Raw genomic sequence first — 17507 nt, forward strand, 5'->3', positions numbered from 1 at the left:
TTGTCATAACCAAGTGCTGACAAAACTGAAATTTAACAGACATTTTTACTGAAGCTGTCTTAACAGTCTCTGTTGAGATACGAATCTACAGAGTAGTAGGAGTTGCCTATCAACTTTATCTGAAACCAAGCTTTTAATGGTTGCTGGCAATTTATTGAAAATGTGTGTTCCCAAATACTGGACCCCTCTTTGGACCAAATGATTTTAGATATTTATGTAGATTGTTCTTATTCCTAGTATTGATACTATGTAATTGGTTGGGAATTAAAACAAATTTCATTAAGGAATACATATACTGAGAAGAAGCCGATAGAATACAAAATTCCTTGAACAGGTTTTTACACAATGTTCTTGAATTTACACCACAAATTATTTTTAACATGTGCTTCTGCTCCCTAAAAACTTTTGCTCGGTTTCATGAGTTACTCCAGAATATGATCCCATATGACATAATAGAATGAAAGCAAGCAAAGCATCCAAGTTTTTTATATTTAAATATCCTACAGCTGACATCAGTCTCACTGCAAATACAGACTTGTTTAGGTACTTAAGCAATTCTGTGGTATGCCCTGCCCAACTGAATTTATTATAAAAAAATTTAACACTGTAACCTCTTCAAATAGTTCAAATGGCTCTGAGCACTATGGGACTTAACATCTGAGGTCATCAGTCTCCTAGAACTTAGAACTACTTAAACCTAACCAACCTAAGGACATCACACACATCCATGCCCGAGGCACGATTTGAACCTGTGACCATAGCGGTCGCACGATTACAGACTGAAGTGCCTAGGACCGCTCGGCCACACCAGTCAGCTATAGCCTGTTCAATGTGCATGTCTTCATATGTTATACACATGCTGGGAGGATATCCCTTCAGGTTCTGAGCTGCATATAGTGGGTCTCCTCAAAGTTTAATGGCAATGAATTAGCTTTAAGCCAATTATTAATGTCGGTGAAAATTTTATTAGAAGCTGTTTATAAATCTGTACTTGGCTTGCTACTTATTGCAATTTTTGTATCATCTGCAAACAAAACAAACGCACCATCTAGCAATGTAACAGACAAGAGGTCATTAATCTAGACAAGGGAAAAAATGGACCCAGGACAGAACCCTGGGGAACACCACATGTATTAATTCCCAGTCAGATGAAGACTGACTGCTTACTGCACAGGTATTTTGCAACGACACCCTTTGTTTCCTATTAGATAGGTAAGACACAAACCATTTTGCAGCATTACCATATTCTAATTTATTTAATAACTAACATGTACCACTTTACATTCAATGCATCAATGCTAAAGCTTGCCATTTCTCACCACCATGCCATACAGGTTCTGACAGAAGCTAAAAATCTTCTGGTACACAGCAAACAGAAACAATATGTGACAAAGAGAACTGCCCTTGATGACAAATAAAGTGTTGCTGAATGTCACCTTTGGAGTCCACAAGTCTCACAACACTAGAGCACTGTGACTTGTCTGAAACTTCCGTTGCCTCATCCACAATGCAAGCCTAAAATGAGGTTAAATCCAGAGCTGAATGTATATATTCAAAAATTTCCTCATTTATACATTCAATCACTTTGTTTTGTATAATTTTTGAAAATCCCTGGAAATAGCCTGTTTCTTCTTGTTTGCTCTCAGATCTTTATTCCTATTTAGCACAAGTTTAAAAATGGTTCTGATATTTCCAGGTTTCATGGACTCTTCTGCCTCATCAGGACCTCTAATAGCTAGCTCCTGCTTTCACTTCATTGCTGTGTCTGATTTTCATCAGTCTGTGATGTTCATTAAGCAGCTCTGAATACTAAACACTTGTTTGCATAGTTCTTTATATGAGATAAAACAACTTAGGTGACCTTTAGGTGAAGCATACCATGATAAACCTGTAGACAGATTCTTCAGATCACTGGAACCCCCAGTAGACATTATATTTTTTTCCTGTCCTTAAGAGGAAATATGGCTAGCACAATAATTTTCCTTTTGTAGATTTAGCATGTATCTAGTTTTGCTACTCATACCATGAACTTTGGAATGCACATGTTCTTAACTTGTCTTTCTCCAGATGATGCAATGCCAGTGTTGAATGGTCTTTCTTGAAAGTTTCATTTTGTTCCATTACACATCTCCTTGAAAACGAAAGCTCCAACAAGAAAATAATGATGACCTCATTCAAAGGTGTTACATCAGTACTTGTAGAATATTAGGCTTCATTCATGTTTACTGCACAAGGGACAAGTAATGTAAGGGGAACTTAGAGAGACAGCACCATACTGACTATCCTCCAAGGCCATGGAAGAACACAGCAACAGGGCCATGACAGCTTGCAGCACCTCTTCTGCTCCTAGTTGTGACATCATGTTACATGCCAACTGAGCATTTGCAGGTGACCTGGCAAACATTTGACATCTTCACCATATGCTTCACACCTCTGGCTACTTTAAGTTAGGGCGAAGATTTTGTGCTTTGACTTGCTTTCTAATACTGGTGGTGTAGTAGGGACAAAAATGCATAAAGGTTTACCATAAAAACAATGATTGCTACAGCTACTACCACATCCTCTGATCACTGGCCGTTTGGGCATTTCTAAAAGATGAAAGTTACTAGGAGTACTACTCATCTGAGATGACATAGATACTTGAATCTGTGACTGGGACAAACTATGTCTATATGACCATTAATTTTTATTGTGTGTATAGCTCAAACTTTTATTGTTTTATCTATTACAAAACACAAAGTGGATAGTTAATGACATCTAACTCTAAATGAGTTGAAGTCAGTAGAGGATGCACTGTCTCTATGGTAAGTAGTTTAATGAAAATAGCGCTTCCCCAATGAAATGAACTGTTCCTTCTTTTTCCAGTTTACCTTCACCTCATATATTTGTTTAAATTTGTTTCCCAGAGTGAAACTCTTCTGGAAGTTGTACATACTACTTTCTACTTTCGTATTTTTAGTCTGTAAGAAAATGCCATGTGTACCTTTGCTTTATCTTATTGTCTCTGAGTGAAACTCCTCTGGATGCTGTAAATAGTACATTATTATGCAACTGTCTTATGATGTTCATTAGTAAAGTGAAAAGACTGTGCTAATTTAATACAGGATTGTTAAGGCTTTAGTGACCACTTGTTGAGTACATGCTCTGCCTCGGCCAATTTCTCCATCTGCCCCAACCTGCAATATCGCTTACATTCTTAGATCCTCGTTTTGATTGATCATCTAGTAATTCTGATATAAAGTTTTCTTCATGTGCATGGTATGCGGTATATTCTCAGCATTGCAGGTGGCGCCCTTTCTTACTTTGCTAACCTAAGACTCTCTTTGATCTTCATTGTCAGTTTGAAAATAGTCTTTACGTCATGTTTGCACAATACGTGGCTGATTCTGTGTGTCATTCTGGGATTGTATGGCAGAAAGGCTGTACCCGACATTTCTTTTTATGATTTGTCACTTCGCCAAGTGTTTGGCTCTATTGCACTTCTAATACAAATTATGGAGCATGCATTTCTCCTCAGAACACATTTCAGGTGTCCCATTTCACATCTGAGGTGGTGCAGCTCACATATTCATCCTGCTCATGTTACGAGAGTATTAACCATGTGTCTCTTCTGGCTCAGATGGTGGTTTGGTAGTTAGTACAGGTATCCATCCATGTGTGTTGGTTTTTGATACAGGCTATGTCCCAAGCTTTCATCATGCCCTGTGACCAGCACATCTAGAAATAGTAGTTTTTTGTCTTTCATACTTCCATGATAAGTTTTATGTTGGCACAGAGGTTGTAAGTGAATGTAGAAATGTGCTTTTTACATGAAATAGCTGTCTAAAGATGAACCGGTCAGTTTGAAACAAGTAATGGCACTATTTAAATGAGTGAACAGCATTGTAAAAAGTGGATGGTTGCTGTTATCTTCTCTGTAAGAATCAACCTATAACTTAAATAACATTTCTGTTTTCCAAGTAAATCAGCAAATAGTTTTATAACAGACACAAAAAAAAGTTATCTTTTGAATATTTTAAAGATGTTTTATAAAATTGATTCCTACTCTTTTTAAGATAAGATTTATTTTTTTCCTGTGTCACTCCCCCCCACTGCCGCCTCCCTGCCCTCCATACCCCTTCCTCTTAGTTGCTATTCTGTTCATTGGTAACATATATGGCTTCATGTGACATTCATTTTCGTTGATTTTCAAATCTGTTTACATCTCAGTCCTTCTCTCGAAGTTATGGTATACTCTCATACAGCTGCAACAGTTTTTTCTTCTGTAATACTGGTTCAAGATTGGTCTATGCAATTACATAAAAGTTATATGGCAGCTATGGGTTCCAGTTACGTGAGACCTACACTTAGAGAAATTAAACATAGTTTTTATAGTCAGAAAATATGAACAGGACATAGATAATTAATCTATTTGAAATGTACATTTAAAAACATAGGCACAAAACTAAAATTTCTGTAACTCCAGTAACATACTGTGCATATGCCTCCTTTTTTGTTGACTGAGACAGAGGTACCCAGTACTCAAATTTTCACTCTGTTGTGCAACAAAAGTCAAACATCCTAAATTGCAATGAAATAATAATGAAATGAATAGGGTAGTAGAGGCATTTTACTCTAGTGGTTATACAAATAAAAAATTTTATAATAGGTTCAAAAAAATATGTACAAGTTCTCAAGCAATTTCAGTCAAGGAACTTTAGAAAATTTTGATCAATATATATTTTATAAACAGTTTGCAAATGTATATTTCTTTGGAAATTTTAAAATGACTAAAATATAAACAACCTTATACTTCCTGTTTGAACTAACAGTGGTGTTTTCAGTTCATTAAATTGGGAAAAAGTCAAATGCTTCAACGGTTAACAGGTAACAATCAGGACAGACAATTCCACTGATTCCTGCATTGTTTCAGAAAATAGTAATGATAAGCTTTTAGGATATTATTTCCCTAAGACACGGCACATAAAACATAATGGCAAGACTATATAGAACACTGTAATAATTATTTCCATAAGCATGAACTTTCTGGTACCCCCATTTTCAACTTTCTTTTTTGCTTAACATTTTCAAGCACTTCAGATACTTACTATACATAATATTTAAGATGGCTTCATCAGTACCTCTGTCAATATGTAACCTACTAACCACCAGCAGTATCTCCAGTTCGACAGCTGCCACCCGTTCCATACCAAGAAGTCCCTTCCATACTGCCTAGCCACCCATGGTCGTCATATCTGCAGTGATGAGAAGTCCCTCTCAGATTATACTGATGGTCTCACTGAAGCCTTCACTGACCCTAATTATCCTCCCAACCATGTACAAAAACAAATCTCCCATGCCTTATCCTTCCAGTCTGCCACCACCTCCCAAGTCCCACCGTCCAGCCAGAGGAGCATTCCCCTCAAAACTCAGTACCACCCAGGATTGGAGCAACTGAATACATTCTCCTCCAGGGTTACAATTACCTCTCGTCGTGCCTTGAAATGAGAAATGGCCTGGCCACTATCCCTCCCACCACTTCCACAGTGGTATTCCGTCACCCACCGAGCCTACACAATTTACTTGTCCGTCCTTACACAACCCCTGCTCCCAATCCCTTTCCTCATTGCTCATATGCCTGTAATAGACCTAGTTGCAACACCTGTCCCACACATCCTCCCACTACCACCTACTCCAGTTCGCTCACTAACAACACCCACCCCATCAAAGGTAGGGCTAACTGTGAAACCAGACATGTAATCTGCAAGCTAAACTGCAACCACTGTGCTGCATTCTATGGAGGCATGACAACCAACAAGCTGTCTGTCCACACAAATGGCCACCGATAAACTGTGACAAAGAAGCAAGTGGGCCACCCTGATCCTGAACACGCTGCCAAACCAGATATCCTTCATTTTAATGACTACTTCACTACCTGGGCCATATGGATCCTTCCCACCAGCACCAGCTTCTCTGAATTGCGCATGTGGGAACTTTCCCTGCAATACATTCTATATTCCTGTAAAATTCCTGGTCTCAACCTTCGTTACTCACTGTCCTCACCCATTCAGCCCCTTCCCTGTTCCCATTCCAGCACTGAACAGCCGTCACACCCAGTCTTTTTATTTCTCTGCTTTCACTATTTCTTCCCTCCCCCCCCCCTCTTCCCAACCCACTGTCTAACCTGCAGTACTTCACTGTCAGCTTCCCTAATCATACTATCCCTCCCCCTCCCTGCCCCAGCCTCCTCCATACCCCACCCAGTCTCCACTCCCATCATGCACTGGTGCTGCTGATTGCAGTGCGGTTTCAGTTGTGTGTGTGTGTGTGTGTGTGTGTGTGTGTGTGTGTGTCATCTAGTGTTGACGAAGGACTCAATAGCCGAAAGCTTTAATTGTGAAAGTCTTTTTGTTGTGCCAATCTGCGACTCAGCGTCTCCACTGTACGGTGAGTAGCAACTTTCCTTTTCATAATATTGTTACATTCCATCCTGGGTGTTTCATTGTTTGATTTAATATTTAAGATTCAATTTCTGGTATAATAAATGAAAAAATAATATTAGACAGGGATATTTTAGTAACAGCATGAAACTGAATATTGACAGAAAACTTCTACAAGTAATGAATGTACATGTAGCTTAATCATATTCATTAATCAAGATCATTTTGAGATAACTGAAGAAGTATTAAAATTAGCCTATTGGCTTGTGTCTCTGGTTCTTCGGCGGACATTTGCCTGATGTTTTCCTGACATTTCACCAGCATGAGTGGTTGGCATTGTCAAAGTTTCACCATCCATTGCTGGTGGTCAACTGGAGCCAAGCTCAAACCTGCGGGCTACATGTACCTGGTGCGCCATTTTCCAAGGGCTCCTCTGTGGTTGTTTCCATTTTGGTTCTCCTCTCGCTACTTGCGATGGTTGTTTGCCACATCACGGGAAGCCAGGATCTGTTTACCTTCAGGCTTTCTTATATCTTGTTGAAGCTTTTCCTGTGTATTGTATTTCTATAGCTTCTCTGAACAAGCAGGTGTGACAGTGCTTCTCTACACCCAGAACATCCATGTTGGTGAAGTTTATTACATTGTCGTTCTCACACAGTGCATGCTCTGTCACAGTCAGTTTCTCCATTTGCCCCAACTTGCAACGTTGCTTATGTTCTTTGATCCTGGTGTTGACTGTTCATCCAGTCTTTCTGACATAAACTTTTCCACACGTGCACAGTATGCGGTATATTTCTGACGTTGCAAGTGGGGACCTTTTCTACTTTGCCAATCTAAGACACTCGTTGAATTTCTGTTTCAGTTTGAAAATGGTCTTTACGCCATGTTTGCACAGTATATGGCTGATTCTGTGTGTTTCCCTGGGATTGTATGGCAGAAAGGCCATATCCGACATTTCTTTTTCTGATTTGTCACTTTGCTGTGTGTTTGGCTATGATACCCTTCTAATATAACTTGCGGTATACCCATTGCTATTCAGAACATGTTCCAGGTGTTGCACTTCATGTCTGAGGTGGCGCAGCTCACATATTCATCCTGCTTGCATTAAGAGAGTATTAATCATGTGTCTTTTCTGGCTTGGGTGGTAGTTTGATAATTTGTGCAGGTATCAGTCCATTTGTGTCGGTTTTCGGTATACGCTGTGTCCCAGGTTTTCACCATCCCTTGTGACCAGCACATCTAAAAATGGTAGTTTTTTGTCTTTTCTACTTCCATGGTAAATTTTATGTTGGCACAGAGACTGTTCAAGTGTCTTAGGAAGTCACAGAGCTGTTCTTCACCATGGCTCCACACAACAAAAGTATCATCAGCATATCTGTACCATACCTTAGGTTTACAAGTTGTCAAGTCCAGTGCCTGTGCTTCGAAATGTTCCATGAAGACGTTGGCCACCACTGGACTAAGAGGGCTATCCATGGAAACACTTTCCAGCTGTTCATAGAAATTGCCATTCCATGTGAAGTAGTTCATAGTGAGACATGCATGAAAGAGCGTTGTGATGTCTTGCAGGAAAATGGAACTGATGTGCTCCAGAGAGCCACTGAGTGGCAGTTTCATAAACAAAGAAACAACATTGAGGCTGACCGGGATGTTATTTGGTGCAAGTTATAGTTTCTTCAGCTTCTCAATGAAATATCCTGAGTCCTTTATGTATATGTCAGTCTTCCCCATGTGTGGCTGGAGCAGAGAAGCCATTTGTTTTGCCAGTTTATACATTGATGAGCCAGGAGCTCTAACAACTGAACATTGTTCTTATGGATCTTAGGTGCTCCATACAACCAAGGTTTTAGGGCTTTTGTGTTGCGCACATTTCTCTGTCTGACCGCTGGCAGTAAGGGAGGAGATCTGCAGATTGTACCAACACCTAGACCAATTATGGGAGAAGAAAACGTTGTTGATGTCCTCTCTTGCCTTTCTGTCACAATGCAGGGATGAAGATGCTACACCAAAGTTCTTGAAATGTAAGCACTGGTTCACCACCAGCCAAGTTCATCATATCTATGACAGAGTGGAATGAGCTTTTCTATGTGAGCGAATTCATACAGCATGGAGAGACTTGGCAACTTTTCAACATTTTCTATCAACTAAGTAGTAGAAGGGATCAAGATGACTGGGACAAGATTGATGGCATCACTCACAGGGACATCTAGAAATAACTTGAACACTGCACTGAGTGCCAGAAGAAAAAGTTTGAAAGATGCCGGAAGCAGACTGACAAGCTCCTGACATGTCATGCACATTGGTCAATCCCACTGAATGACAATTGACCAAAGAGGAAATGTCTGTTCTTAAAAAAGGAGGGAATTTCGCTATCATCCCAAGAACTATACCTGTGGAGGATATCATTGCTAATACCGAAGTGGCCATTCAGACACTTCCTTGTGAAAGAGCAGAGGAAATATGCTCTGGGACAGCCAGGATACTGTGCTGAGCAAAACCACCAGCTTGCAGTCTGAAGAAAGAAGAGGTACAAGCTATTAAAATCTCAGCATTGACAAGAGTATATTGCTACTGCCTGCCTATAAGGGAAATGCAACCATAGTAATGAAGACCGAAGATTATGAGCAAAAGTTCTGGGACCTATTAGATCCAACAATGTACCAAAGACTAAGCACAGATCCAATGCAGAGTATCACACAGAATGCTGGTGGACATACACAGGAAAATGCGCAACACCAAAATTAGAGGTACCATGAGGGTTGTACTGAGATCAATTAACATCACTGCCTTAACACATTCATAAACAATTATGCTGACTGTTAATCAGGATGGTAAATTGACTGGAAAGTTATTTATTGTGCTGCAGGAAGTTGGAGGTGCTCTGCCCCCTATGATTCTTTCTCATGGGCATGACCTTGCAAGGGCAGTAGGTAATATTTATGTCACAGCAAATAAAAGTGGCATAATGGGTGCAAGAGAACTACAACTATGATATGAGCAATGCTTTTAGCACATAGCTCAGCAAAATATCTTGCTTTCCCTTGATTCCTGATCTGCACATAAAAATCATACTCCCGTAGAGCAAACTACCCCTCCTGAAAAGTGTGTGGCATTTGCAGTTCATACCACCTGGAACTACTGGCCAAATTCAGCCTCTTGATGTTTTTTTCTTCTGTATCTATAAAACATATCATCACGCAATTGGCAGCTACACCTTAAAGGATAGCCAGTTTCATGATAAGTTCCACAACAGACTGTTTCACATTTGGTGGCATGTCATCATATTCCATCAGTTCTCATCATCTTGTTACACCAGTGTTACAATACATGGCTTAAAAATAGATACCTAGCTGAACGTCCTGCACAGTTTGTAACTCCAAAAAAGTTTGCCTTCAGTCTCACTGGGGCAAACTTTTGTGATCACTGTGATGTTCATTGTTTCATTCGGTGTTCAGTGCAAGTTAATGGTTTGTTTTGAACATTTTTTCAATGTTGAAAACAAACATTTTGTGAAGTGTAGTATACACATCCCATAGAAGGTTGACCTCTGCACCTCCTGGACACTTGTTTCCTGTTGCCCTCCTGATACACAGAGTGAGTCATTAGCAGCTAATATTTTTCCTGTCATAATTGTTAACCAGGGTGTATACGCGGACAAGGAAAAGAATTGCTGGGTTTTTCCCAGATCTCCCAGTTAAAAATACATTTTCTCCCAGGTGACAATACACTTTTTCTGTGTTAAGTGACAGTATACATTCTGTAGGAACAGTAAAACTTATCAATCCTTTGAATGGATATGGTTTTATACAGCAGCATAGAATTTCTCGGCACTTTAGAAAACAAAACTAAGCTGGAAAAAACACGTTTTGGAAAGCTCTTTGATGTGCAACAACATGTACATGGCATACTTCCGTATTATGAAAGTATGAACTCTAATTCCACCAACAGGACAAGTTGTTGGTTGAATATAATATACATAGTGTTGCTACAAGGAAAGCAAAGCTTTCACATATAATATTTGTCGCAGAGTTTAATGAGCAACAAGAGAAGCTAAGCTTTGACATATAATGTTGATATGTTTAGTGCATGTTACACTTTAAGATACAGCACTCAAATACACCAGTAAAATTTTTAATGCTGACGTAGATCTCTGATCTTCAGGGCTCAAAATTCTTCTAAATGGATTCTCATCAATGAATTAATTTTTAAATGAGAGCAAACGCTCTGTGATTTAAGAAATTCATTCTCACACATATTTCATCTTGCATAAAAGTAAATTTACTTTGAAAATAACACTCTTCAAACCACAATTCACTGTATTTTCCCATGACCTGTTAGATTCATTTCAGCAGTTGCCAGAGAGCAGGATAAGAGGCGTCATCATGCTTGTGCAGCTACGGTGACGTAGGAAGCCCATATGTTCATACATGTAATACATTAAAAGATCTTTTTTACATTATGTCAAAAATAAACAAGACATCAGAGGATACTCCAAGAGCGTCGGAATTTCGTGAACCATTCTAAAATGCATAGTTCACCTTAAAGCACATATTCGTACATCCTGATTCCCAATGGCATAGGCCTCAATCTGATATTATGCTTGTCGGTGTGGTTTTCAGGATGTAAATTTACTTGGAGTACCAGTACTGTATTATCTCATGTTTGGTTCTTTACTATGGCATAATGCCGTACGTGCTAGAAGATGAAGACGTGCATTTGAAATGCAGCGAACAGTTGAAACTAGCCAATGGTGTGGAATTAAACACTTCGTTTCAAATAAATTTACTGCCTCAGCAGGGAAGCTTAATAAAAGCCAAATTTCTTTAGCAAACTGACAAAAATAACTTTAATGTTCTGCAAGGCGATTAATGCTTGACTGTCAGAAAGGTGGAAATAAAACAAAATCTGAAACTAGTAACATATTTTAGCCTTCTGTAATTAAGTGAATGTATTTTTATTCACTTGATAGCTTCCAGCAACAGAAATCCATCTTGGTTTCATTTGACATGAGAGCAGTAAACGAAGAGGAAACAGAAAAATCACTAAATGTAAACACGGATCATGTGGACACTAACCCCTCTCCCCCCCCCCATACACCTCCACCACCACCACCACCACCACCACCACTCACCACTACAACTCAAACTGCTCTGCACACATCAGAATGTCAATTTAAAAAAAAAAAATAAATAAATAAATAAAATAAAATAAAAAAAGACTTTTCAAAAATAAGTTCATTTTGTAGCACACATCTTTCTGAAGAGTCCGATACATAAAACATATATCTTTGAGGAAATGAAAGACATGTTATTTGGTCTTAAGTGTGCCAAAGTGCAATGCCCTGCCTCTTCAAACAACATTCTCATACTGCACGTCACTGTATTTCATTCTGTGGAACTCAAGCGTGTATATTTTGTAATGGATGCCATCAAACTATTTCAGGGCAGTGGAAATTAAAATGTCCTATAGCGCCTCTCCTGCTCCCAATCAGCTGGTTTGATACCTTGCCCCTTTTAAAAATAAAAAAAAAATCACATTTAATACTGGATGGGATTAATCATAACTGGGAGAACAAGAACACTTCAGAAAATCTGGACTCTTTATTGCCTATTAGCTAACTTGCTCTTCTGTGTGACACAAAATTAAAAATAGTGTACCTAAAACCAGTAAAGACAAGAGACGGGCAAGACAGTACACATTTCTTCAATCCATAGGTCCCAGTGATTCTTCTCTCTGACCTTACTACAGCTTTACAGAGTGTGTTTTCCTTTCTATGAAAGAACTATTACCTCATCAAAGTTCGTGAAACATTTTGCTACATGAAAAATCGAAATATCGTCATCTAATGCTGAAAAAGTTGTTAATACAAATAGTACACAAGACTGGTGTGGCTCCTCAATGTGATTACGTCTATTTTGTCACTGTGTGCTGGATAAAACAAAGTAGGCCTTTCTAATATTGCAGCAATTGTAATACACACCAAATAAGCAAGACTGTTTTGGCAATAATGATCATTTTTATTGTACAATACAATTCATGAAGTACCAATACAAAATACCTATTTGGCCTTCTACAATCAATAAGCTTTATGTTAGGAAATAGTTTCACATTTCATTCATACCCTCTAGTTTCTTGCGCATGAGACTGAAAACAGTAGAACAAAATTTTTGCATAAATTTGGAATCGTCATAATTTGTGTGATGTCCCCAGTTCTTCTCCTTCCTCATTCTAACAAACAATCTTGTCATCACTAATTCTGTAACTATTCCTACAACTGTCAAAACTCATTCTCCGGTTAACTTTAGTAACCCTGCCACAATCACCAGTTTAGTTATCCAGCGATTATTCTCCAGTTAGGTGTTATTACGTGTTCGTACAAGGCGTTTTCTGTGCTACTCCCAGAATGAAACTTAAGTGGCTGCTAGCCAGGGACTACAACTGGCCCTGTCTTGTGTAGCGATCTGGCCAAAAATTTTCTGTCAGAATTTCACTTTCTTGGATACACCGTGAAAATAATACATAATCTTACTTACTTGTTATTCCTGTTAGTCATTTATTTCCACTCTGGTAGTCTGTATCTGTAGATTTTGCTAGTAATTATAGCAATGCTGAACATTTGCAAACTGAATCAACCACATAAACAAGCAGCAGTTGGCATTCACTGGTTAAGCTCTATTCCACTCAGCTCGTATAGCCCCGTCCCATTTTGTCTGCTGGGAAGTTAATTTCTAGATGTGACAAGGATTCCCCTGGCACAGACATCATGTACACTATGCACACATTCAAAAATCAACTTATAATTCATTGAGAAATCAACTTAGACTTTTCAAAAATGTCCAAAAACCAGCAGGGATGCGTTTCAAAATCATATGAATAATCAATAGCCCGACGTGAGATGGATGCTATATGCTTTGTGAAACAATGTCTTTTCCCTCAAGAATTTGAATTTACCCCCTCCCCCAAATTGCCACTGCTTACACAGCCAACAGCCACACTTCAGTAGCCAGAAACAGGAGAAGGTATTACTCATATGTGACTCAACTGCGTATGTGCATGAGCCCACACATTACTGCTGAAATGAATCTTAATGTAAACCATTATGACATCATGCGCTCATCAGAGGCAATTTGTTGTTATGAAGCACTGCATAGTCTTCCTAATGCCTTTGACACATTTTGCTATTGACAGACGCTTGCACATGCACTGTGTTATTTTATATGGCACATTTCCTTTGCAATTTAGGTTTTATTTTCATTTTTTTCTCTCATTCATGCTTTAATGCTGCTTACCAGTCAAAATTACAAAAATTTAACTGAAAACTAAAACAACAAAAAATTCCCGGAATTCTAAAAAATTCTGGAGTTTTTCCCAGTTTTCTCCTGGATGAAAAAATTCCCGGGTTTTTCCCGGATCTCTCGTTTGTCCCAGGTCATATACAACCTGTAACAACACTTTCAGAAGATCCTTACTGAAGAAGATTGAACTTGCAACCTCACTCTCAAGGGGTTCCTTGTTAGTAGCCTGAAGATTAACATTTTGAACGACTGGCCATGGAACTAACAAGACTACGTGCTTGTAAGAAATGAGTTAACTTTTACTGATGCAGTGAAGTTGGCAATCTTTTACTCAGTCATTATAGTTCTAGACTGCCAAAACTATAAAGAACAATATAATTTTGAATGAGAAATTTTGTCACAATTTTGCAACAAGTAGAAGCTTAAAATTTTGTCAACAGTGCCAGGCTATGTAATTACAATTACAAAGAGAAATAATTATACATATCCTAAATCAGAATTTTGCAAGAATGCATAGTATGTTTATTCAGACTACAGGATGATGGCTAAAATATGATTAACTTAAATTCAAATTTTGTTGCATCTCTGTGGACATCTATTGGAATATGTATCACTGACATAATATAAGGGGATAAGGGGAATGTGTGTGACTTGACCAAAGACAGCAGTGTGCAGCAAGTGGCACTCGGTGTAACATGTTTCTCTTTTTATTTCATGATCCAATGAACCATCTCGCAAGCATTACTGCAACCTTCCCTATTATTTATGTAGGCATGTTGTCTACACATCTTTCAGTTCCATAAGAACATGGATGTCTACAGAAATTTATCTGTGTGTTTGTGTGGGGGGGGGGGGGATACAGAGTGGGGTGAGGTAGGGTTAGGTAGACTGGGTAGACTGGGTTTGATTTGGGTTGAGGGATGGGGTTGAAGCGGGACACGGCAAAACTCTCAAATTGATGTTTTTTATGGAAATGAACTGTCCAGTTTTGAGAAGTGTCATGGCACAAGAACTAAATTTTATAAGTGATTTAAAATATAGAAGTTTAGTGGAATGATGGGAAATCATTTATAGAAGCATATGAGGATTCTGTAATGAATAAAATCTCTGTACTCCACATTCTGGGAGGAGAAGAATGCCCTTATTTGATCCGCTCTGTATGGATGCCTGTGCATAAGAAAAGCATTGTTGTTGTAACATCTTCATCATTGAGGAGGGTCTGCTCATTTTTCTTGATTTGTATGAAGACTCCTAATGAGTTATCACCATAAAAACATTTGCAAAAACTTCCCAAGAACTAAGACTTCTCAAGAACAAAGATGAAACAACATCAAATAACCATATTATGAAAATGAAAGTTACGACTCACCATATAGCAAAGACGCTGAGTAGCAGATAGACACAACAAAAAAACTCTCACAATTAACACTTTGAGCCATTAAGGCCCTCGTCAACAATAGAGGACACACACACACACACACACACACACACACACACACACACACACACACACACACTCAGCACAGGGTTGGAAGTGGGTGTGGTCATTGGCTAGTGGAGATTGAGACTGAGGCAATACAGGATATTGTTAACTGTCACACTGTCACACAAAAAGGTCAGAATAGTTTAGAATAGTCTAGTTACCCATGGACAGTTCATCTGTAGTGATGAGCAGCTCATTGCCCAGTATACTTAGGCCTTAATATCACAGACAGGTATTAGTCTCCCACTCCTAGGCCATAGATAGATTTTACTTGTCATATCCACACTCACCCCTAATCATCTAACCACACCATGTACGAGCTGCAAAGGAGCACCCTTTCATCACCTAGTCATCATGGAAAAGAATACCAGAACTATATCCTTCAGCAAGACTTTGACTATGTATTATTGTGTCCAGAGTTGAGGAACTTTCTATCTGCAATCCTTCCCACCTCTGCCAATGTGGTATTCTATCACCATCAATCTAAAGAATATCCTAGTCCATATTTACACAACACATACTTTCAGATTATTGGCATGTGGATCATACTCTTGTGGAAGATTTAATCATTCATTTATCATGTTCTGTAGATCTCATGAAGAAAGATCTTTCTGGGCTGTGAAACAAGGCAAGGTATACATTGGTAAAAGACCATTAAATCAAAGAAATTTAATCTGAATTCTGTATTGAAAGCAAATCTGATAGAGTAAATTAGTAATACAGTTGCTACTTTGATAACAAGCGCTATACTATACTATATAGCTGCTGTTTAACTGCAGTTGGTAGCTTAATATTACTTGATTATATTGTTGTTTCTCAAAGAAAATGAGTCATATTTACAGCATATTATTACTTGTCATAAAGCTATACAACACATGCTGTGGCTTGCTACATAGCTAATAGAATTTTTCAATTCCTAGATCTAGATACTTGGATAGTTAGTAGCAAGAGTGCCTTATGTGTTGTTTTCTTTAGCGATTTCAAGTTCCTTGTTTTATGTTAAACTGAAACTTCTTGAGTATCTTTCCACACATTTATCCTGTCTCAGCAGAGACACTGCCACCTGTAAAAGTAGTCACATCATATACTACCTCTGAGGTAATTTCTGCACAAAATTTTATGTGGTCGTAACAACCACTGTGTGTACCCATTCAAACCATGGCAGAGAGCAGAGTAGACCACCTAGTGGCAGAAAAATTGGGGCATAACAACCAATGTATTTTCCTCTCCAAACTGTGGCAAAGAGCAAGACAACCCAATGGAAGAATCCACTGCTGATCAATGGCTGCTTCACAACCCATGTCACATGGATCCTCCCAACCAACATTAGATTCTCTGAATGATGTATATGGAAGATGTACTTGCAGCACATCTCTTGATTCTGCACTCCTCCTTGGTTAGCCCTGCCCCACACCAACCTGAGCCCTATGTCCGTACCTTCATCCATACTACATCCACACACTCTTCCCCAAGGTCCCTCACCACTTAACTCTTGCAGATTGTTAGTGCTATGCAGAACTCACCCTGTCTGTGCCTGGAACAGGCTCACCAATGCCACATTTATCCACCACACACCTGCTACCTCTCCCTCCCAGCTATCAGCCATGTTTTCCAAGCACTCATACCAGCTCCCCATGTCCTTTCGCCCCTCACCCTCTCCACCTGACACATGATTCAGGTTCACCACAGTTGAGTTACAGTGATAACATTTTAAACAGTGCACTGGTCAATTCAGTAGAGTCTGAAAGGGATCAATCTTAATTTAATTAACAAACATTAGGATAAGTCTTTGATACCTATACTTGACAGTATTATAATATTTGATTTATATTCTTACAATTAGCAAAGGAAACAAAGTTTGTTGAATGGCTATAATTACAGACAATATTGCAATATATAAATATCCAAAACCAATGCACTGTAAAGCAATTTAAGTAAGAATAACACTCATTTTAGTTTGATAACAACCACTGTAAGTATAAGGAACACGAAGGTCACTGAATCAATACAGGAACACAAATTGCAAATTTTCTTATTAAAAAAAATTATTAACTTTCTAAGAATTTATAGTCCATCAGGAAGCTTAGAAGGCAGAGTGTCCAGATTACATTTCATTTCATTTCATGTCAAACTTGCTGGATTGAGTTGTTATTGAAATATGAAGTTCAGGTTTTGATAGTGTATATAGAACAACAGTGATCTAAATTAAATTGTGACAAAATAAACAGTCTTGATCACAAAAACAGATGATGTACTATTAATGGTGTCTGGTTCCAACCTAGATAGATCTTCTTCAGACCATACAACGTA

The sequence above is a fragment of the Schistocerca americana genome, chromosome 4, assembly GCF_021461395.2.
Source record: "Schistocerca americana isolate TAMUIC-IGC-003095 chromosome 4, iqSchAmer2.1, whole genome shotgun sequence".
NCBI lineage: Eukaryota > Metazoa > Arthropoda > Insecta > Orthoptera > Acrididae > Schistocerca > Schistocerca americana.